At 42.6% G+C, this 22,871-nt stretch overlaps 1 long non-coding RNA gene across 3 annotated transcripts in view; it reads left to right on the top strand.

Moving 5' to 3' along the window:
• LOC122559340 (uncharacterized) overlaps positions 1–21,902 on the top strand; it is a 29,271-nt gene extending 7,369 nt beyond the window's left edge. The window contains exons 2-3 of one of the 3 annotated variants that reach the window (XR_006314405.2): positions 1,325–1,586; positions 21,764–21,902. This is a non-coding gene — a long non-coding RNA (uncharacterized LOC122559340). Of the gene's footprint in view, positions 1–1,324; positions 1,587–2,064; positions 2,522–9,567; positions 9,912–21,763 lie in introns of those variants that run through there. The other 2 variants (XR_015760365.1, XR_015760366.1) reach the window with 2 other exon arrangements.
• The last annotated feature ends 969 nt before the right edge of the window (positions 21,903–22,871 follow it).

Genomic DNA, 22,871 nt, shown 5'->3' with positions numbered 1-22,871 from the left:
TTCCACCATAGAACACACCAGATGGCCTCCTTCTTTAGAGACCGCAATTTCCCTTCCCACGTGGTTAAAGATGCCCTCCAACGCATCTCGTCCACATCCCGCACCTCCGCCCTCAGACCCCACCCCTCCAACCGTAACAAGGACAGAACGCCCCTGGTGCTCACCTTCCACTCTACCAACCTTCGCATAAACCAAATCATCCACCGACATTTCCGCCACCTCCAAAAAGACCCCACCACCAGGGATATATTTCCCTCCCCACGCCTTTCCGCCTTCCGCAAAGACCGTTCCCTCCGTGACTACCTGGTCAGGTCCACGCCCCCCTACGACCCACCCTCCCATCCTGGTACTTTCCCCTGCCACCGCAGGAACTGTAAAACCTGTGCCCACACCTCCTCCCTCACCTCTATCCAAGGCCCTAAAGGAGCCTTCCACATCCATCAAAGTTTTACCTGCACATCCACTAATATCATTTATTGTATCCGTTGCTCCCAATGCGGTCTCCTCTACATTGGGGAGACTGGGCGCCTCCTAGCAGAGCGCTTTAGGGAACATCTCCGAGACACCCGCACCAATCAACCACACCTCCCCGTGGCCCAACATTTCAACTCCCCCTCCCACTCTGCTGAGGACATGGAGGTCCTGGGCCTCCTCCACTGCCGCTCCCTCACCACCAGACGCCTGGAGGAAGAACGCCTCATCTTCCGCCTCGGAACACTTCAACCCCAAGGCATCAATTTGGACTTCAACAGCTTCCTCATTTCCCCTTCCCCCACCTCATCCTAGTTTCAAACTTCCAGCTCAGCACTGTCCCCATGACTTGCCTTCCGACCTGCCTAGCTCCTTTTCCACCTATCCACTCCACCCTCTCCTCCCTGACCTATCACCTTCATCTCCTCCCCCACTCACCCATTGTACTCTATGCTACTCTCTCCCCACCCCCACCCTCCTCTAGCTTATCTCTCCACACTTCAGGCTCACTGCCTTTATTCCTGATGAAGGGCTTTTGCCCGAAACGTCGATTTCGCTGCTCATTGGATGTTTCACAATGTTAAAGGTCCTTTATAAATGTAGGTTGTAACTGATACTAAATCAATGGACCTCACAATGCGACTATCAAGCACCCAGAAATACTACCTTAGTCATCCTTCAATCTTCATTCCAATTTGAGGAATCATAACTTCATGCAGTTTGCACCCCAGTCCTCAACTGCCTCTGTACCTCAAAGTCCTTTCCAGTTCACTTTTGAACTACTTGCTCCAAATGGATGTTGACCAGGTCTAAACTGCAAAAAAAAACTGTTTTCATTCATTCTTTTTCTTAGTTGAGTTGACTGGATGGCTGGCTTACAATGCAGAGTAATGCCAAAGGTATGGATTCAGTTCCCACACTGGCTGAGATTACTATGAAGGACTTTCATTTTCAACCACTCTCCTCGCCTGAGGCATGGCAACCCTCAGGTTTAGCCCACCATCCGGCTGCCCAGGATTCCTTAAGGCAGCTTCTGAATATCTTCAAGCCCCATATTCCAATGCCCTGAAGTCATGGGCTACTCCGGTTGCAACTTTTCTTCAGCATTGGAGAATGTGAGTACTGTCAATTCCTGAACCTCAGAGCCGTGAATTGAACAAAGATGAAATTTGTCTTAATTTTTAACTTTTTTTAAATTCATGACTTCTGTTATTAATATTGGCACAGTATTATGGTGACTTTCATACTTTTCACTGTACGGGTCGTTCTGCTATAATATGCATTTTGCCAACGCAGATTCACTGTAATGTGATTGACGGTTTGGAGATGTTGTTTCTAAAGAGCAAACTTTTAAAACGTGTTGGCTATGATGCAATTACATTGCCAATGCTTTAAGTGCTGTTTCTAAAGCACGATTTTTCTATAACTCAGGGTTGCATAAGAACGGTCTGTATATTTTGTAAACATATAAGTGCAATAAATTTCTCTTCTATTCTATTCTGCCTCTAGTCAGACACCTGTCCTAGGATCCTCTGCTACTATAGCACCATTATCTTAGAGCCTAACATCCTATTTGCTTTACTTTGTCATCAGCTACTTATTGGCCTGTGGTGTGCTCATTTCCTGGCTGCTTTCCCAGATCTGCTGTGTTGCCTGGTACGATAGATGTTGTAAACTTCAATCAAGGTTTACGTACTAAACCCAGCTGATTTTCTAGCATTCGCTGCACTCAAATCTACATCAGCACGGAGCCTGGAATATCTCATGTGATGGGTTGAGGGATGTATCCAGGATGAGCCCGAGATCCCATTCCTGATTGACATGTGCTTTCAGAAGGCAGCTGTATTCAAAATTCAACACAACCTGTTTGGCTTGTGTCTATGCAGATTTATTTATTTTCCCAGTAAATTCCAAGTTTTGCATGACTTCATATTTCTAAATATACATTGCAGCTAACCAATTAGCACTTCTTAGATGTTCAGATTGTCCCTGACAAGAACCTTCTTAGCAACCATGCCATAGTTTTCCACGTTCACCTGCCTCTCCACATAGATTCCTTTTTAAATAAAGATAATATTATTTACCTTTCCACAGTCCTCCAGGATCACTTAATTTTCGAATGGGAATTTCAATACTACTTTCACAGATTCTATCCATGCACTATTGACTCTCGTTAGGATCTTATTCCATTATCCAGTGGCCAATTTTGTGAACAAGTAGACCAAATCGTTCAAATCTCAAAAAAAATTTGGCATATCACAACAGCTCTGCAAAATAATGGCCTTTGAGTGATTCTGGGTGTGTCGCTGGGTACAATGTGTACTAGTCTGTTTACATCTCTCAGTTGGAGGTAGCCAGTGAGGAAGGTCACCTTTTCTTTTGATGTCTCAACCAATAATAAAATAGATCTTCTATTAGGCTAGAACTGGATGTTCTAAACAGGGTGGGTGGTTGGAGTGTCAAATATGTTATCACAGGAGGGTGACAGGAGAATTTCAGAAATAGTCACCATCTTCACTTCTCCTTAAGTGTGTAGGAGACATTGCCAAAATAATGTGGGAGCAGATACCAGGAATTTCACATCTAGTGGGAAGGCTGAGCATGGATCTCTTGAATTGTACAAAGTTCAGAGGGGCATAGACAGGGTGGATAGGGTGAAACTTTCCCCCCTAACTGGAGATGTGTCAGTAACCAGGGGACACAGTTTTAAAGTGAGAGGCAGGGGGTTTAGAGAGGATTTGAGGAAAACATTTTTTCACCCTGAGCGTGGTAGGTATCAGTAAACTCACTGCCTAAAAGGGTAGAACAGGCCTGAAAGCATCACAGCATCCAAGGCAACGGGCCAAGTGCTGGAAACTGAGGAGACATTAAATGGTTATTTGATGACAGATGCAGACAGGATGAAGAGCTGTTTTCCTTGCTGTAAAACTCTGTGGCTCTCTGACACTGTGTTCTAATGTTGTCATTGGACTTCATGATGATTGTCAAAAAATTGTACGTGAGCAGAATTAAAACAGATGGACTGTCAAGAAGTAACTTGAAAGCTAATCGTAGAATCCCTACAGTGTGGAAGCAGGCCATTTAGTCGAGTCTACACCAATGGTCTGAAGAGCATTCCTGTTCCACTCAGACCCATTCTGTATTCCCCATGGCTAACCAATCTAGCCTGTACATGTCTGGACACTATGGGCAATTTAGCATGGCCAATCCACCAAACCTGCACATCTTTGGACTGTGAGAGGAAACCAAAGCACCCAGCAGAAACCCGCCGAGACTCTGGGAAAATGTGCAAAATGCACACGAACCAAGAGTGGAATCGAGCCCGGGTCCCTGGCACGCTGAGGCAGCGGTTTAACCACTGAGACACTGTGCCACCCTTAATAGAATGTTGGCCTTTATAGAATTCAGTGTAGCTAAGCACAAGGACATGGACATCACTTTCTTGGATTTAAGTGAAATTTTTGCTAACTGTCTGGATTACAAAGGGCTACCAGTGAACTGACACCTATACTTCTTCGTAGACTGTCCTTTTGGACTGAGTACAACTGTCTTCCACTCCAGAGTTGAGAGTTCTGTGGTGATTAAACTGTCTGAAGCTGGGTCCACACTGCTTGTTGCTGGTGGGGAAGATGGTGTTTGAGGAGTCAATGCTAGGTAAGCTCAGATTTTCACACAATTCTTCTGCTGTTTGCACGCTGCCTCCACCCAAGACTATCGGAGATATTCAAGATCCTTCCAGGATCCTTCCTTCCAGGATCCTGATTTTACTGCTCCTCGGATGCTGCCTGAACTGCTGTGCTTTTCCAGCACCATTCTAATCTAGACTCTGGTTTCCAGCATCTGCAGTCATTGTTTTTACCTCCTTCTCTCTAGGTCTGGGCAGGAGATTTCCAAGAGTCTGTGGAGATATTTCAGTTGTTTTGTCAGGGAATTTTTTGAATTCATCCTTGAAGCATTTCTTCTGTCCTGCCGGTAACAGTTTGCTTTGACAGAGCTCGGAGTGGAAAGCTTCTTTCGAAAATCTTGAGTGTGACCCAGCTAATGGAGCCAATTGACAGCAACCTGTGCCTCAGTTCTGAGGATAGTGGCCCAGTTAGACAGAGCCTGGTTAGACCCCATGCCTGGTTCTGGACATTACACCATGGAAGGACAATGGGGAGGTGCAGTGAAGATTCACCAGAATAAAATTTGAGATGAAATTATGAGGACCGTTTTTGAAGAGTAGATTGTATTCCTTTGAATATAGAAGACTAACCAACAATCTTATTGAGCTGCTGAAGATAATTAATGGAGTTGACAAGATACAGAGAAAAAGATAAATTATTTTCTTTGATGTTGAAAAGAAGAACAAGACAACCAAACCTTAAAATTTGAGATAGGCCATTCAAGGATGATGCCAGGGAACACTTCCTCACACCAAAGGCAGTAGAAATCTGAGACTCCCTCCACTCAAATCCTTTTGAGGTTGAGGATCAGCTAAAAATGTCAAAACTGGTTTTGTCAGATATTTGTTCACTAAGAGTCTTTAGGGGTACAGAACCAAAGCAATTCGATGAAGCAAAGATTCAAATCCATCACAAAATAACAACATCGTTGTGGGTCTAAAAGACCTCCTCTTAGTAGCATTCTGTGTTACCCATTGAACTTAATTGAAACTCAGATTTGTTGCTCAGTACTGCAGTATTTTTACTGTACTGTATACAGATCTATGGTATCCCTTGTTCTTAAAATCAAAATGTTTTGTCCTATGACCTTATAGAGGTTTATAAAATCATGAGGAGCATGAATAGGGTAAATAGACAAGGTCTTTTCCCTTGGGCTGGTGGGGGAATTCAGAACTAGAGGGCGTAGGTTTAGGGTGACAGGGGAAAGATTTAAAAGGGACCTGAGGGGCAACGTTTTCACGCAAAGGGTGGTGTGTGTATGGAATGAGCTGTCAGAGGAAGTGGTGGAGACTGGTACAATTACAACATTTAAAAGACACCTGGCGAGTATATGAATAGGAAGGATTTAGAGAGATTAAGGACCAAGTGCTGGCAAATGGGACTCGATTAATTTAGTCTGGTTGGCATGGACAAGTTGGACTGAAAGGTCCATGACTCTATGGCTCTATTTTTCAAAGTTTTTAATTTATTACAAGGAATGTGGGCCAACATTTGATTTGATTTATTTATTTATTGTGATGTGCATTTTGTTACAAACTACGGTGAAAAGCTTTGTATAGTGTCACTGGCACCATCTTAAAACCCTGAAAAATAAACCAAAACATAGAATATAAAGGCAGAAAAGTAAAAGAAAAAAAGAAAAAGTGTCCATCTTTACAGTCCTTCTTGTTAAGTGCTCCATCATGGGCCATGGGCCTGGTGAACAGGCATGAGAAGGTTCGCCATGTTGCTGCTGTTGGAATGAAAGTTGCCACTCTTCTGTGCCATCTCATCTTCACTGATGCCCTTGCCACTATGAGTCCTCTCTGAATTTTGCCATTGCAGATGTCACCAATGCTGCCAGGTACCATCTGGCCGAACCTGACTCCGCCACCGCCATATTGCCCATTTGTTGCCCATTTATAATTGCCCTTGAATTGAGTGGCTCACCAGGTCATTTCAGAGGGCAGTAGAGAGTCCATTGCTGTGAGTCTGGAGTCTAATGTAAGCCAGACCAGTTAAGAAGAGCAAATTTCCCTCCCTAAAGGGGATCAATGAACCAGATGAGGTTTTAAACCAATCAGCAGTAAATGCATGGTTACCATGAGATTTTTAATTCCACATATTTCTTATTGAATTCAAATATCAGCATCTGCCATAATGAGATTCAAAACCCAAGTTCCAGACCCTAGTTCAGTGACAGTACCTCTAAACCACCAGCTTCAGTTCTTGTTCAGTATTAAAGGCAGTTTGGGGTGCCAATAAAGGCAGACCTATTACTGTGCCATCTTGTACTTTCAAACATTGTTCCCTCTTAAAAACAACATTTGTTATCAACGTGGGGATGTTATTTATTGTACAGATGAGGACATCTCAAGGTTCTTCCAGTAATAATATTGTAATGTGCCTTTCACACCATAAAAAATTTTGCAATGTCCTACATGCAGGAGAAACTGGATCAACAGGATTGAGCAGGATGAGGGGCAGTGGTCTAACTCTGCTCCTACATCTTATGATCTATTGTCTTATGGCTGGACACGTGCTGAATAAAGCTGGTTTTTTGAATGGTTTCACAAACAGGGAGGAAAGAAGAGGGAGAAGAAAAACCTTTCAAACAATGGGTTCATGGTAGAAAATACTTTCGTTTTTACACATTTCGTGATTTCAGGACAATCCAAAGCACCTCAGAGCCACACAGAAATTGTGAAGTATAACAATAAATTAGCACACAGCAAATTGCTACAAACAACAATACTTAACGATCAGATATCTTGTTTTTTAGTGATATTGGTTAAGAAAGAAATATTACCCAGGGCATCAAGGAGAACTCCTCTCCTCTTCTTCAAATATGTTCCGTGGGGTTTATCATGATACCATGTAAAAAGGAGCATACTAATGAGCAGATGTAGTACATGCGACAGCAGTCCAGCCTGCGGTGTGACATTTGAGGGAGTGCAGCTATGATTCCCTGTAATAGTGGTGGCTGCAATTGTGTACGAAATCTATCTACTGAATTATCCTGGGTCAGATCTTCAAGAAATGAAATCATGCATTCAGCATAAAAGATAAAGGATAAACTAAAAAGTGCAATAAATAAACCAGGAGAGATAAAAAGAAGAAATGCATAAGTACTTATACACTTAATGGTAAGGTCCAAGGGAGTGTTGCTGAACAAAGAGACCTTGGAGTGCAGGTTCATAGCTCCTTGAAAGTGGAGTTGCAGGTAGATAGGATAGTGAAGAAGGCGTTTGGTATGCTTTCCTATATTGGTCAGAGTATTGAGTACAGGAGTTAGGATGTCATTTTGCAGCTGTACAGGACATTGGTTAGGCCACTGTTGGAATATTGCATGCAATTCTGGTCTCCTTCCTATCGGAAAGATGTTGTGAAACTTGAAAGGGTTCAGAAAAGATTTACAAGGATGTTGCCAGGGTTGGAGGATTTGAGCTATAGGGAGAGGCCGAACAGGCTGGGGCTGTTTTCCTTGGAGCGTCGGAGGCTGAGGGGTGACCTTATAGAGGTTTATAAAATTATGAGGGGCATGGATAGGATAAATAGACAGTCTTTTCCCTGAGGTAGGGAGTCCAGAACTAGAGGGCATAGGTTTAGGGTGAGAGGGGAAAGATACAAAAGAGACCTAAGGGGCAACGTTTTCACGCAGAAGGTGGTACATGTATGGAATGGGCTGCCAGAGGAAGTGGTGGAGGCTGGTACAATTGCAACATTTAAGAGGCATTTGGATGGGTATATGAATAGGAATGGTTTGGAGGGATATGGGCCGGGTGCTGGCAGGTGGGATTAGATTGGGTTGGGATATCTGGTCGGCATGGATGGGTTGGACCGAAGGGTCTGTTTCCATGCTGTATATCTCTATGACTCTATGACCCTAAAATGTCGAGTAAACACAGGAAGGATTTTCCCAACAACAGGACAGTCCAAGGATCATAATCTAAGGATACAAAGAAGACCATTGAGGACTGAGATGAGGAGAAATGTCTTCACCCAAAGAGTGGAGAGCCTGTGGAATTCTCTATCACAGAAAGTAGTTGAGGCTGAAAGATTGAATGTTTTTGAGAAGGAGTTAGATATAAAGTGATCAAAAAGGAATGGGGCAAAATTGGGTACAGGAGACTGAGTTGGACGATCACCCATAATCATATTGAATGGCGGAGCAGGCTCGAAGGGCAGAGTGACCTACTCCTGCTTCTATTTTCTATGTTTCTATGTAAAACAATAAAGCAGGAGGATAGGTTAGCTGTGCACAGGTGCAAATAAATGTAGTTTAGACAAACACACGGAGTATAAGAAGCAAATTAATTGAGCTGCAGCCACAAATTCACCTCAGTGAGTTCAACATTGTAACCATGATAGAGATACAGCTGCATAGAACATCAGGACTGGTAACCAAATATCCCAGGCTATAAGGTCTACAGGAAAGATAGGAAATACAACATGGGAGGTCCAGGACAGATTGTTGGTGATCGCCACTTCTAGGAACTTGATGCTTTCAATCTTCTTGGGCAAGTGGCAAAGGACATTGACTTACTTCCTGCAGGGGGCTGGGCGTTCCTCCAGATGGTGGAGACTGCACTGACCCAGATGGAAACCTCAGGGCAGGCTGGCAAACTTCGGTGTGGGAGCCTCCACTGCTGCTCTTTGGGCGAAGAGGAAGTCCTGCCTATGCATCACCCCATCCAGCAGGAGCCTGTTCTCAAAGTAGGGTGAGGATTTCTCACCACCCGGTATATCCAGGAATATCACCCAGGAACTATGCAGAATATCTCCAGACTGATGTTGCTTGTCCAATTACACACTGGCCTTTTAAAGATGGCACCAGTGCCAGGGCTGCTGATCAATTCCATGATTGGCATTGAGTAGTGAGTTGCTCCGGGAGTGGCAGGTGATAAGAAGGGGTGGTAATTGGATATGATTCTGACCATGACAGCTCAAACGTCAATTTGTGCTGTGAGTTTGGATAGAAACAGTGAGAAAGCTCATTTGGCCTCAGATTGGGAATCACTTAATCAAAATCAACATAATTTGCACTTTGCAAAAAATAATGCTGAGCTTCAGATGGGAAGCTTCTTTATGCAGTGCATTATTGTAATCTGGAAAGCATTGAATGAAGGAGTAATTGAGAGTAGCTCCAATAATAACTTCCAAAAGGAAATTTGTTAAATAATTATTGGGCATGGATTAGAGGACCAATGGAGAAAGTCTGGGGAGGTGTCCAAATTGGTAGTTCTCTAAATCAGCCAGGACAGGAGCGAAGGGATGAATGGACTCTTTTTTTTGCTAAATTATTCCATGGTTTGTGACACCAGAGGCTACATGTATCATGTAAAACATCTGTGCAAATGTTTCAGTCAAACAATCTGCAAATTTGGTTCTCTTGTCAAGTGGCTGCAAGGTATTTTTCCTACTTTTGGTACCAGTATAATTTTTATTTCAGGTGCCTGGCAACATGCCATAATCCACTGGCATGCATTCAGCAGCCTGTGTGCATTCCGAGCCAAGGCAAAGTTTGAAGGAGAAAGGCAACATGATTTGCAGATCCTTGAGCACATTGACTGGCTGCAGACATCAGAAAAACTTTGCCTTTAAATATTGTCAACCTACTGTGTTCTTCATGAATAAACACAATGCACAGATGGCAGTTTTATTTTAGTTAGTTATTAATGGTCATTGCTAACACGGCCAGCATTTATCACCCACCACTAACTTGCCCTTGAGAAGGTGGTGAGCTGCCTTCTTAAACTGCTATCGTCCCTTTGTTGTAAGTACACTCACAATCCTGTTCAGGCAGGAGTTCCCAGACTTTGACCCAGTGATGATAAAGAAACAGTGATATAGTTCTAGTTCAGGGTTATTCTGTTCTAAATAAACGTATAGAATTGAAGCCTTTTTTTCCACATTTACGAGTTTTTATTTACACAGATGCACATTTCAAACATGCATTTCCAAATTCAACAGCCGCAATTTCAGTGTGTTCATAAAAAAGCGTGCTTTAATTAATGTCATGATTTGTAAATGCCGGTGTTGGACTGGGATGTACAAAATTAAAAATCATACAACTCCAGGTTATAGTCCAACAGGTTTAGTTGGAAGCACTAGCTTTCGGAGTGCTGCTCATTTTTCAGGTGTTTGACACAGGGAAATTAGAGATACTGAGCCACAAGATCCCCAAATTGGTCAGCTCCTTATTGCTAAGCAAACTGTTTAGATGCATATGTCACACACCAGGACAGGTGAGACCTGCACATGGACCTTCTGCCTAAGAGGTAGGGACACAAGCAATATTCCACAGGACTCTTGCGAGGGAGCAGAATGACTCCTCTATTAATACTCATGACTGAATACAATGAAACATAATTGGAGGGGAACTTGCACAGGTAATGGTGATTCCATATACCAGTAGGGGGAGGTTGTAAGGAGTAAGTGATAGGTGGAAATAGAGCCCAAAGAGAGAGAAGAACTGTTGTCAGACAAAGGAGTGGATAACAATCTGGTTAGAAGTGTGAATAGCTGTTGATATAAACCAACAATATCCTAGCTACCGTCAATTCTAAGGAAGGGTCACTCAACCCAAAACGCTAAACTTGATTCCTCTCACAGATGCTGCCAGACCTGCCGAGCTTTTCCAGCAATCTCTGTTTTTGTTGTATGTGATAACAAGGCCTGGAGTGTGGGGGGGGTTGGGATAAGGACATGGGAGAACTCAAGCCCTAAAATTATTAAACTCGATACTGAGTCCAAAACGCTGCAGAGTCCCCATGTGGAATTTATTTCTATGACTAGTTCAGTTTAGTTTCTGGATATTAGTAATCCCCAGGAAACTGATGCTGAGGAATCAGTGATGATAAATGCCATTTAACATCAAGGATGAAAAGCATAAGTAGAATAAGTGGGGAAGATGATGGCATTCTGGTAAACGTGTTGGACCAGCAGCCCAGGTTAATGCTCTGGGAACAGGGGTTCAAATCCTACCACAGTGTGTACTGGAACTTAAATTCAGCTCAATTTATCAAATCTGGAGTTGATAGCTAGTCTCAGTGATGGTGACCAAGAATCTATCATCACCTGTCATTAAGATCTCATCTGATTTACTGTTGTCCTTCAGGAAATGAAATCTGTTCTCGCCTCGTCTGGTCTACCTGTAACCCAGACCCACACCAATACGGTTAGTTCTTAAATGTCCTTAAATGTCCTTAAAATGACCCTGATAGCCACTCAGTTCAAATTATGAATTTATGTAATTATGAATATAGATAACAAATGCTGATCTTACCATTCCATGGAAGAATCACAAATAAAAAAATATTTTGAACAATGGTGCTGGGTCCACTGCCTTTCATCATTTCTATAAATGATTTGGATGTGAACATACAAGGTGTGGTTAATAAATTTGCAGATGACACCAAAATTGTAGGTGTAGTGAAGAAGGTTATCTCTGAGTACAATGAGATCTTGATCAGATGGGCCAATGGGCTGAGGAGTGGCAGATGGAATTTAATTTAGATAAATGTGAGGTGCTGCATTTTGGAAAGGCACATCAGAGCAGGACTTATACACTTAATGGTAAGGTCCTAGGGAGTGTTGCTGAACAAAGAGACCTTGGAGTGCAGGTTCATAGCTCCTTGAAAGTAGAGTCGCAGGTAAGCAGGATAGCGAGGAAGGCTTGCCTTTATTGGTCAGGAGTATAGAAGTTGAGAGGTCATATTGTGGCTGTACAGGACATTGGTTAGGCCACTTTTGGAATATTGTGTGCAATTCTGATCTCCCTGCTCTAGGAAAGATGTTGTGAAACTTGAAAGGTTTCAAAAAGGATTTACAAGGATGTTGCTAGGGTTGGAGGGTTTGTGCTACAGGGAGAGGCTGAATAGGCTGAGGCTGTTTTCCCTGGAGTGTCAGAGGCTGAGGGGGGTGACCTTATAGAGATTTATAAAATCATGAGGGGCATGGATAGGGTAAATAGACAAGGTCTTTTTCCTAGGATGGGATAGTTCAAAACTATAGGGCATAGGTTTAGGGTGAGAGGGGTAAGATTTAAAAATGACCTAAGGAGTAACTTTTTCACGCAGAGGGTGGTGTGTGTATGGAATGAGCTGCCAGAGGAAGTGGTGGAGGCTGGTACAATGACAGCATTTAAAAGGCTTCTGGATGGGTACATGAATAGGAAGGGCTTAGAGGGATATGGGCCAGATGCTGGCAAATGGGACTAGATTAATTTAAGATACCTGGTCAGTTTGGATAAGTTGGACTGAAGGGTCTGTTTCTGTGATGTACAACTCTATGACTCGTTTAAAGAATCCGGAATCCAATTTACTTGTTCAAATCAAAATGACCGCAAAGTAGTGGAATAAACATCTTAGTGTCACAATATCCTTTCCACAAGGCAGACATGTTCCACATTTCAAATCGAGTCATTGAAGGAGAATGTAATGGTACATGATCTGACAAGCAGGTCTGACGTTCACTATTTAGGTAATTATGGCTTTGCAAACTATAAATGCCAGGAGAATGAATTGCAGTCAGTGATTTATAAATCAAGATGACCATACAAATGAAGTGTTCTCCACACAGAGGAGATTGAGAACATGGAATCATCTGACTCAAATTGTTGCAGAATTGACAAATTATTGAAAAAAAGAATTGGGAAATTAACTCGAAAAGAATTTTAAAATTTAAGGAGGCGACCAACAGAGTGGGATTAGTCTGAGTGAAATATTAAAGGCTCGAGGAAGCGAGTTGGAGAGTGGAATCTGCCTCAATGGGATATTACAACATATTGTGAATGAGTCGGAGAATGGGTTTATATCCAGACAGATATTAAAATGAGGAAATCAACAGTGAGGTTAAAAATTCCTGATGGGGAGAATTTTCACACAAACATACTGCATAAAGGGCTCAACAGACCTTTATAATGCTGGAATATTCTGCTTCCGTTTGGATTTATGTGAACTATTAGAATTCTGTTCACTTTTCACTAAAGCTTCTGCATAACATTTAATGTTGACTATTTCCAAATTCTGATGATAATGTCACAGAAAACATTTATGTGTTCCCTTTTACTATGCTTGATAAGTATGTTTGTATGTGTGTGTGTGTACTTTCCTACTTTCAATGTTAGTGGAGTTTTGGTTTGCTACTATGAATGCAAAGTGAGGCTAATGACACAGGTTCCATTCCTGTGCCAGCTGAGGTTAGTATGACGATCCTGCCTTCTCAACCTTTCCTAAGGCCTAGGGGCCTTCAGGTTAAACTCACCACCAGTTATCTCTCTCTAATTCATTTGGGATTATGGCTATTTTACCTAAGTCACACGACACCGGGTTATAGTGCAACAGGTTTATTTGAAATCACAAGCCTTCAGAGCACTGCTCCCTCATCAGGTGAAGTCTTCAACTCCACATCATAGCTTACCTAGAGTGGAGAGTGTGGTGCTGGAAAAGCACAGCAGGTCAGGCAGCATCCAAGGAGCAGGAGAATTGATGTTTCGGGCATAAGCCCTTCATCTCCTGCTCCTCGGATGCTGCCTGACCTGCTGTGCTTTTCCAGCACTACACTCTAGACTCTGATCTCCAGCGTCTGCAGTCCTCACTTTCTCCTTATCTAGAGTTAGAATAGCAATTAAATAATTTCAGCAGTGAGCTTTAAAGTAAAACACATGACTACTTCTTCTCAACCATTTTTCCCAAAGATAACACAATGTTTCATTCACTAACTTTCCAAACATGAACAGAGGGCACTGCTGAGAAGGTTTATGGGAGGAGTCGCCTCAGTTACTGCCCAGGAGCGAAAGAAAAGGAAGGCAAGCTATAGCAGAGTGGTCATTTTTGGAGCGAACATTTTGAGAAGGGCAGCTTTGTGGTGGGAATACTGCTGGAAACTGAACATAGAACAGTACTGGCCCTTCAGCCCTCGATGTTGTGCTGACCTTTTATCCTACTCTCAAGATCAAACTAATCTACATACCCTTAATTTTGCTATCGTGCATGTGCCTATCCAAGATTCGCTGAAATGTCCCTAATGTATCCAAGTATAGGCTGAAGTGAAGACTTTGGTGAGGAGGGCAATCAGCAGTGGGCGGCACAGTGGCATAGTGGTTAGCACTGCTGCCTCACAGCGCCAGAGACCCGGGTTCAGGCAACTCTCTGTGTGGAGTTTGCACGTTCTCCCCGTGTCTGTGTGGGTTTCCTCCGGGTGCTCCGGTTTCCTCCCACAATCCAAAAATGTGCAGGTTAGGCGAATTAGCCATGCTAAATTGCCCATAGTGATAGGTGAAGGGGTAAATGTAGGGGAATGGGTCTGGGTGGGTTGCGCTTTGGTGGGTCGGTGTGGACTTGTTGGGCCAAAAGGCCTTTTTCCACATTGTAAGCAATCTAATCTAATCAGTGAGGTAAGGGAGTCGAAGGAGAAGCGAACTACTGCAGCTGCTGAAGGCACGAGGGCAAAGGAGAATTAAAAGGAGGTTTACGTGTGCAGTCACAGCCAGCAGGTAAGTGAACGACTGGGGAGTAGTTTTTCTTCTCTCTTTGCTTTGCTATTGTTAAGTCATGGCAGGAGATCCCAGACCCGTGTCATGCTTTTCCTGTGAGATGTGGGAATTCAGGGACCGTTCCGATGTCCCTGACTCCTTCACGTGCAGGATGTGTGTCCAAGCTGCAGCTCCTGTCTGACCGCTTGAGGCTGAGGGAATTGTGGATGGCACGTTCAGTAAGTCGGTCACACCGCAGATAAATATTACTGAGGAAAATAGGGAATGGGTGACCAACAGACAGAGGAAGAGTAGGAAGGCAGTGTGGGGTTTCTTATGGTCATCTCCTTCCTAACTGTTTTGGATACTTTTGGGGGAGATGGCTCACCAGGGGAAGGCAGCAGTAGCCAGGTTCATAGCACCAGGAGGGCAGGAAAAAGTGTGGCCAGAGCTATAGTGATAGGTGATTCAATTAGAAGGGGAAGAGTTAGGCATTTCTGTGGCTCCAAACGAGAGTCCAGGATGGTATGTTGTCTCCCCTGGTGCAAAGGTCAAGGATGTCTCAGAGCGGCTGCAGGACATTTCTGGAGGGAGAATCGTGAACAGCCAACAGCTGTCATGGTGCACACAGCACCAACGATATCTTACAAGCTGAATGTAAGGAATTAGAGTTAAACTAAAGAATAGGACCTCAAAGGTAATAATCTCAGGTTTGCTACCAGTGCCATGTGCTAGCCAGATTGGGAATGGCTGAAGGATGGACAAAGTTAAAAATCACACAACACCAGGTTATAGTCGAACAGGTTTATTTGGAAGCACTAGCTTTTGGAGTGCTGCTCATTCATCAGGTGGTTGTGGTTTGTAAGATCGTAGGATACAGAAGTTATAGCAAAAGTTTACAGTGTGATGTTTGTTAAGTCTCTCATCTTTTAGAATAACCATGTTGGTTTAAGTTCTTTTTTTAAAGTTACATTATCAAGTGAACTTTAACAATAGGTGCCATGTCGGCCCAGATAATGCATTGAAGGTGTGAGGTGCCCTGTGGTACACATAGGGACACCTCCCATGTAGGTGGCAGGTACTCGTGTGACTCAGCCGACGTTGTCTATCTCATACGCTGCAGGCAAGGATGCCCTGAGGCACGGTACACTGGCAAGACTGAGCAGAGGCTACGGCAACGGTTGAATAGACACTACACAACAATCAACAGACAAGAGTGTTCCCTCCCAGTCAGAGAACCCTTCAGTGGTCTGGGACATTTGACCTCGGACCTTCGGGTGGCCATCCTCCAAGGTGGACTTCGGGGCAGGCAACAACGCAAAGTGGCTAAAGCGAGGCCGATAGCCAAGTTTGGTACCCATGGGAATGGCCTCAAACGGGACCTTGGGTTCATGTCACACTACAGATGACCCCACTGCACTATACACACACACACACATCGACCCACACACACTCGTACAGACCCACACTCTCCTAAAGACACACAAACAATCCTACAGACTCATACATTCACGCAGACCCTCTCTCAGACACAGGCTCTCTCTCATATGCTCACACATATATTCCCAAACTCGTACACACACACACACACACGCACCCTCTCACAGACTTATGCCCCGTTAGACTCACTCACACACGTACAGATACACACATTCTCTCACGGACACTCATACCCCCCGCGCACATTTTATTTTGCTCAAAACCTGCATGAATCCATGTAAGATTCTGTAAATCCCATTTTTAGATTAGAATCAGTCATAACATTGGGGCACAGACAGCCTCACACCTTCAATGCATTATCTGGACCAACATGGCGCCAAACAATCCGGGTCCTTTTCAATATATAATTTCAGTTACATCATACTGTAAACTTTTGCTATAAATTCTGTGTTTTACAATTTTATACTTTACAACCATCCGATGAAGGAGCAGTGCTCCAAAAGCTAGTGCTTCCAAATAAACCTTTTGGAGTATAACCTGGTGTTATGTGATCTTTAACTTTGTACACCCCCCAGTCCAACACTCCAAATCATGAAGGATGGAGAATGTGGGAGGGATTCAAACATCTGGGACATTGGAACCAGTTCTGGGGGAGGTGGGACCAGTACAAACCGGATGTCTGCACCTGGGCAGGGCTGGAACCAACATCCTGGAGGGAAATGTTTGCTAGTGCTGTTAGGGAGGGTTTAAACTAATATGGCAGGGGGATGGGGACCAATGCAGGAAGTTTGAGGGAAATAATGTGGGGTCAGTAGCAAAGGATAGTAAAGGGAAAAGTGAAAGTGGAAGGCAGAGAAACCAAAGACAGAAATCAGAAAGGATCACATTTGAAGGTTTTTTTGTCTCAATGTGAAGAGCATTTTAATAAGGTGGATGAATTAACTGTGCAGACAATTATTAATGGATATGATGTAATTGAGATCACAGACACCTGGATCCAGGTTGATCAATGATGGGAATTCAACATCCTGGGTTATTCAATTTTCAGGAAAGACAGACAGAAAGGAAAGGGAGGTGAGGTAGCATTGCTGGATAAGGAGGGGAATTAATACAGTAGTAAGGGGGGACATTAGCCTGGATGATGTAGAATCTGAATGGGTACAGCTGCAGAACTCCAAGTGGAAAAAGATGTTAGTGGGAGTTGACTTCAGACCATCACACAGCAGTTGTGATGTTGGGGACTGCATCAAACAGGAAATTAGAGATGCATGCAGTAAGGGTACAGCTGGTGACTTCAATCGACATATTGATTGGACTAACCAAACTGCTAACAATGTGATGGAGGAGAATTTCCTGGAATGTGTGAGGGATGGTTTCCTCAACCAATATGTCGAGGAACCAACTAGAGAGCAGGCCATCTAGACTGGGTATTGTGTAATGAGAGAGGATTAATTAGCAACATTGTGGTAGGAGATCTTTTGGGGAACAGTGACCATAATATGCTGGAATTGTTCATTAAGATGGAGAGTGACACAATTAAATCTGAAACTAGGGTCCTGAACTTAAAGAAAGCTAACTTTGATGGTATGAGGCGTGCATTGGCCAGGATAAGCTGACAACGGATACTTAAGGGATGGACAATAGGTAGGCAATGACAGACATTCCAAAAACAGGTGGATGAATGTCAACAATTGTACATCCCTTTCTGGCATAAGAGTAAAACTGGGAAAGTGGCTTAACCATGGCTAACAAAGGAAATCAGGGACAGTGTTAAAGCCAAAGAGGAGGCATATAAATTGGCCAGAAAAATCAGCAAACCTGAGGACTGAGAGAAATTTAACATTCAGCAGAGGAGGACAAAGGGTTTAATTTGAAAAAGGAAAACAGAATATGAAAATAACCTTGCAAAAAACATAAAAACTAACTGCAAAAGCTTCAATAGATATGTGGAGAGAAAAAGACTGGTGAAGACAAATGTAAGTCCCTTACAGTTAGAATCAAGTGAATTCATAATAGATAACAGGGAGATGGCAGAGCCAGTTGAACAAATACTTTGGGTCTGTCTTCACTAAGGAGAGCACAAATAACCTTGTGGAAATGCTTGGGGACAGAGGGTCAAAAATGAAGGAGGAACTGAAGGAAATCCCTATTAGTCAGGAATTGGTATTGGGGAAATTGATGGGATTAAAACCCAATAAGGCCCCAGGGCCTGATGCTCTGCATCCCCGAGTACTTAAGGAAGAGGCCCTGGAAATAGCGGATACATTGATGATCGTTTTCCAGCACTCTACAGACTCTAGAAGAGTTCTAATGGACTAGAGGGTAGCTAATGTAACTCCAGTCCAGGGAGAGGGATAATGAGGAATTATAGGCTGGTTAGCAAAACATCAGTGGTGGGATAAAGTGCTGGAATCAATCATTAAGGATGGAAAGTGGTCACAGAACTGTCAGCATGGATTCATGAAAAGGAAATCATGCTTGACAAATCTTCCGGAAATTTTTGAGGATGTGAACAGTCGAGAATCAGTAGATGTTGTGTATCTTGACTTTCAAAAGGCTTTTGACAAGGTTCCACAGAAGAGACTAGTAAGCAAAATTACAGCTCATGGTATCGGATGTAATGTATTGACATGGATGGAGAACTGGTTGGCAGACAGCAAACAGAGAGTTAGAATAAACGGGTTCTTTTCAGAGTGACAGGTAGTGACGAGTGGAGTGCCACAGGGTTCAGTGCTGGGACCCCAGCTGTTCACAATATACATTAATGATTTGGATGAGGGAACTGAATGCAATATCTCCAAATGTACAGATGACACTAAGCTGGGTGGCAGTGTGTGCTGTGAGGAAGATGCTAAGAGGCTACAGGGTGACTTGACAGACTGGCTGAGCAGGCCAATTGTTGGTAAATGCAACATAATGTGGATAAATGCGAGGTTATTCACTTTGGTCATAAAAACAGGAAAGCAGATTATTATCTGAATGGTGGCAGCTTAGGAAAAGTTGAGATGCAGTGACATCTGAGTGTCATGGTGGAACAGTTGCTGAAGGTTGGCATGCAAGTACGACAGTCAATGAGGAAAGCTAATGGCATGCTGGCCTTCATAGCAAGAGGATTTGAGTATCAGAGTAAGGATGTCTTGCTGTAGTTATACAGGGCCTTGGTGAGTCCACACCTTGAGTACTTGTGCAGTTTTGGTCTCCTGTTCTGAGGAAGGACATTCTTGCTATTGAGGGAGGCCAGTAAAGGTTCACCAGACTGATTCCTGGGATGGCAGGACTGATAAATGAGAAAAGATTGGATTACCTGGGCCTGTATTCACTGGAATTTAGAAGAATGAGGGGGGGAATCTCATAGAAACATATAAAATCCAGATGGGACTGGATGGGCTGGATGTGGGAAGAATGTTCACAATGTTGGAGAAGTGCAGAACTAGAGGTAACAGTCTGTGAATAAGGGGTAAGCTATTCAGGACTGAGATGAGGAAGAATTTCTTCACTCAGAGAGTTGAAACCTGTGGAATTCTCCCCGACAGGAAACTGTTGAGGCCAGTTCATTAGATACATTCAAGAGGGAGCTGGGCATGGCCCTTGTGGCTAAAGGGATCAAGGGGTATGGAGAGAGGGTGGGAATGGAATACTAAGAGAGCATGATCAGCCATGCTCATATTGAATGGTGGTGCAGGCTGGAAGGGCTAAATGGCCTACTCCTGCTCTTACGTTCTTTGTTTCTATGAAGCTTAGATAGAGGTAAAGGTATAATATTGTAAGAGCTTGTAATTATCTTAGTCTCTTTTGTGGCACACCCATAGTTTTTCAGATGAAGCCAATGCTTTAAAGTTGAAGTGAAAGGCTTGTAAAATTGAAGATTCTTGTAAGCTGTGAAGTTTCTTGTAGTCGCATTTCCAGGATGTTGGTTATCAGGTCAAATTGATGAGGAAGCAGCTGGGTTAGGGACTCCTTCTTTCTGGGTGGATTTGGGTGGAATGCTTTTTGGAGGGTCAATGTGGATTTGATGGGCTGAATGGCCTGTTTCCACGCAAAGGGATTCCATGTTTCTGTTAGGATCTCCTACCTTCAGAATATCTCTTTTTGATGTATTCACTCATTGATGACTTTGCAGTTAGGACTATACCATGTAGCTTCTTCTACAATAGAAGCTAATGTGTAGAGCAGGAGTTGCACTCAGGGTGGGACTCATTAACTAATTATTTTAACTACACTGGAATAGTTTTAATGCATACTTTAATGAAAATTATGTTTCTGTTATATAGATTAACTTCTGTTTCCTTATTTTTATATTTATACATGCTTAATTATGAACGAGTGAGTATAGTAACTGAAATGAACTGCTTTAGGAAATGTTCTGTATGGCTAATAACGTGAAAGTGAAGTTACATTAACATGTCACAACCGATATGTCCATTATAGATATTTATGACATAATTACTGTCATGTCCAACTATACTATAAATGTTCAGTCTGCTGCAATTTCTGTTGTCTCTTTGATGTCAGACTAATTTCACGGATTGTAACTAGTGTTAGTTCACAGTATGCTGGTAGACCTGAAATTACTGGTCCATCTGTGTCTGCAATGTGGAACATGTGTGAAATCCAGGCAGATTGCTTGTTCTTGCATTCCGATACTATTGATTCTGCACATGTAACTGCCCACTGACTTAACCTATCTATATCTTTTTGTAGCCTCTTCTGTGTCCTCTTCACAACTTATGTTCCCTTCTTTTTTGTGTGTCAGCAAGTTTGGTAACCATTGCTTCCAAATCTCTGCCCAAGTCATTTATATAAACTATAAACTGTTAAGGTCCCAGCACCAATCCCTGTGACACACCATGATACATCTTAGCAACCTGAAAAAAAGCCTGTTTACATTTACTGTCTGCTTCCTGGTAGCCAGCCAGACCCCTAACCATACCTATATGCTAGCCCTAGACTGTGAGCATTTATTTACCATAATAATCTTTGATATGACACTTTATTGATCTAAGTACAGTATATCCACTAATTCCCTTTAACCACAACATGTGTTACCTCCTCAAAGAATTGTAATAGATTAGTCAGACATGATTTCCCTTTCACAAAACCATGTTGACTCTGCCTGATTACATGAATTATCCAAGTGCTCTGCTATAACTTCATGAATAATAGATTCTAACATTTTCCCTACAGATACTAAGTGATCAGGCCTGTAGTTTCCTGCTTCTGTCTCCCTTTTTGGAGGAGTTACATTTGCTGTCTTACAATCTAATGGGACTTCCTCAAATTAAGGGCTGGTGTTAATGGGAAATTAAAACAATATATCAACTATCTTACTAGTCACTTCTTTTAAGAACCCAGGGTGAGGAACTCCATCAGGATCTAAGCACTTGTTCTCCTGGAGCTCCAACAAGTTACTCAGAATCATTTCTCCGGTGACTGTAATTTTCATGAGTTTCTCCTTCCCTCTGACCTCCTGATTTATGGGATGTTCCTTTCCAGTAAAGACTGATGGAAAATAGCTGTTCAATTCATCTACCATCTCTTTATATTCTATAAATAATTTTCTAGTTTTGCTTTCTATGCGATCAATGTTCATCTTGTTAAATCTTCTGTTTTTAAGTTTTATGGACAGAAACTCTTATTATTATGTTTTTATATTACTGGTTAACTTTTTCTCATACGCTAATGTTTTCTTGCTTATTAATGTTTTTGTCATTCTTTGCTGTTTTTTACATAGGAACAGGAGGAGGCCATTCAGCCCATTGAGCCTGGCCCAATACTATCAAGATTGACCAAACACTTCAAGACTCATTCTGTCCAATCTCCTGAACTGCCACCTGTCTTTGCAATGATGATTATCTAAAAATCAATTTCTCATCATGCATTGATTAATTCTTTGGTTTAGTTTATTTAAAACTGTAAAACGCATTACAAATTTTGAAGCAAACATAACAGCATGTTTGTAGCTGACAGGCCAACAGCCGACTAAGTGCCAGGCAGAATCACAACATTAGATACAGACAGCACATGGAATCGTTAAAAGTAAACCCTCTTAAAGACTAGGTACACATACATCAATTATTACCTTTTCAATAATATTAGCACCCATAAGTGAACAAGGAAAAGAAGAAACCAATAGTATATTTCATTTTTCTACATTTTTTATGGTGAACTGAGATGTGAAAAGGACTGTTTTAGAAACCAAGGATTGTTGAAGGATCGTGGCAAGCTTTAAAAACTCTCATTGTAAGTGTTGTTTACATAGCTGCTTGTTCAAGCAGTGCAGGAGGTGACTGCAGACAGGCTGGAGTTAACAGGTAGCTTTGAATGGAGTTTCAGCTAGTAACAAGTAGCCGATGGTCTGTGGTATGGTGACCAGTTTTGGATGTCAAAGACCTTCTGCCTGCCAACAACTATATGATTGGCTGCTAGGTAGCTGCACAGCTTGTGGGTGTGAATGTTTGCAGGAAGCTGTCAAATTCCTGAAAGAGGAGGACGTGTCTCCTTTCTCTACAGTAAAAATCACTTCAAACATGAAGAAAGACTATTTAGTTACTCTCAACAGCTGCTTTAAGCTGTGTTTTCTTTGACCAGCAGTCAGAGACTTTATAACATGAATTGTATTGAATTGAATTTAAGAAGTACAGTGAAAAACTTCAAATGCCGCCACACTCCAGCACCATTTTGAATAGCTTAAAATCAAGATTTTAATGATGTAAGTAAACGAGAGTCCATCTTTGTTCTTCATTCACTGCTGCTATACCATTGCTGACAAGAGTCTCACTTCCCACCCATCATACAGGCACCACCAGGTGTAACACCGTGTCACCCCCACTGAAGTTGCT

This window comes from Chiloscyllium plagiosum, unplaced genomic scaffold (genome assembly GCF_037043375.1).
Source record: "Chiloscyllium plagiosum isolate Xiang-an unplaced genomic scaffold, Cpla_swu_hap1 HiC_scaffold_19, whole genome shotgun sequence".
Classification (NCBI taxonomy): Eukaryota; Metazoa; Chordata; class Chondrichthyes; order Orectolobiformes; family Hemiscylliidae; genus Chiloscyllium; species Chiloscyllium plagiosum.
This window is presented reverse-complemented; position numbering and strand designations above follow the sequence as displayed.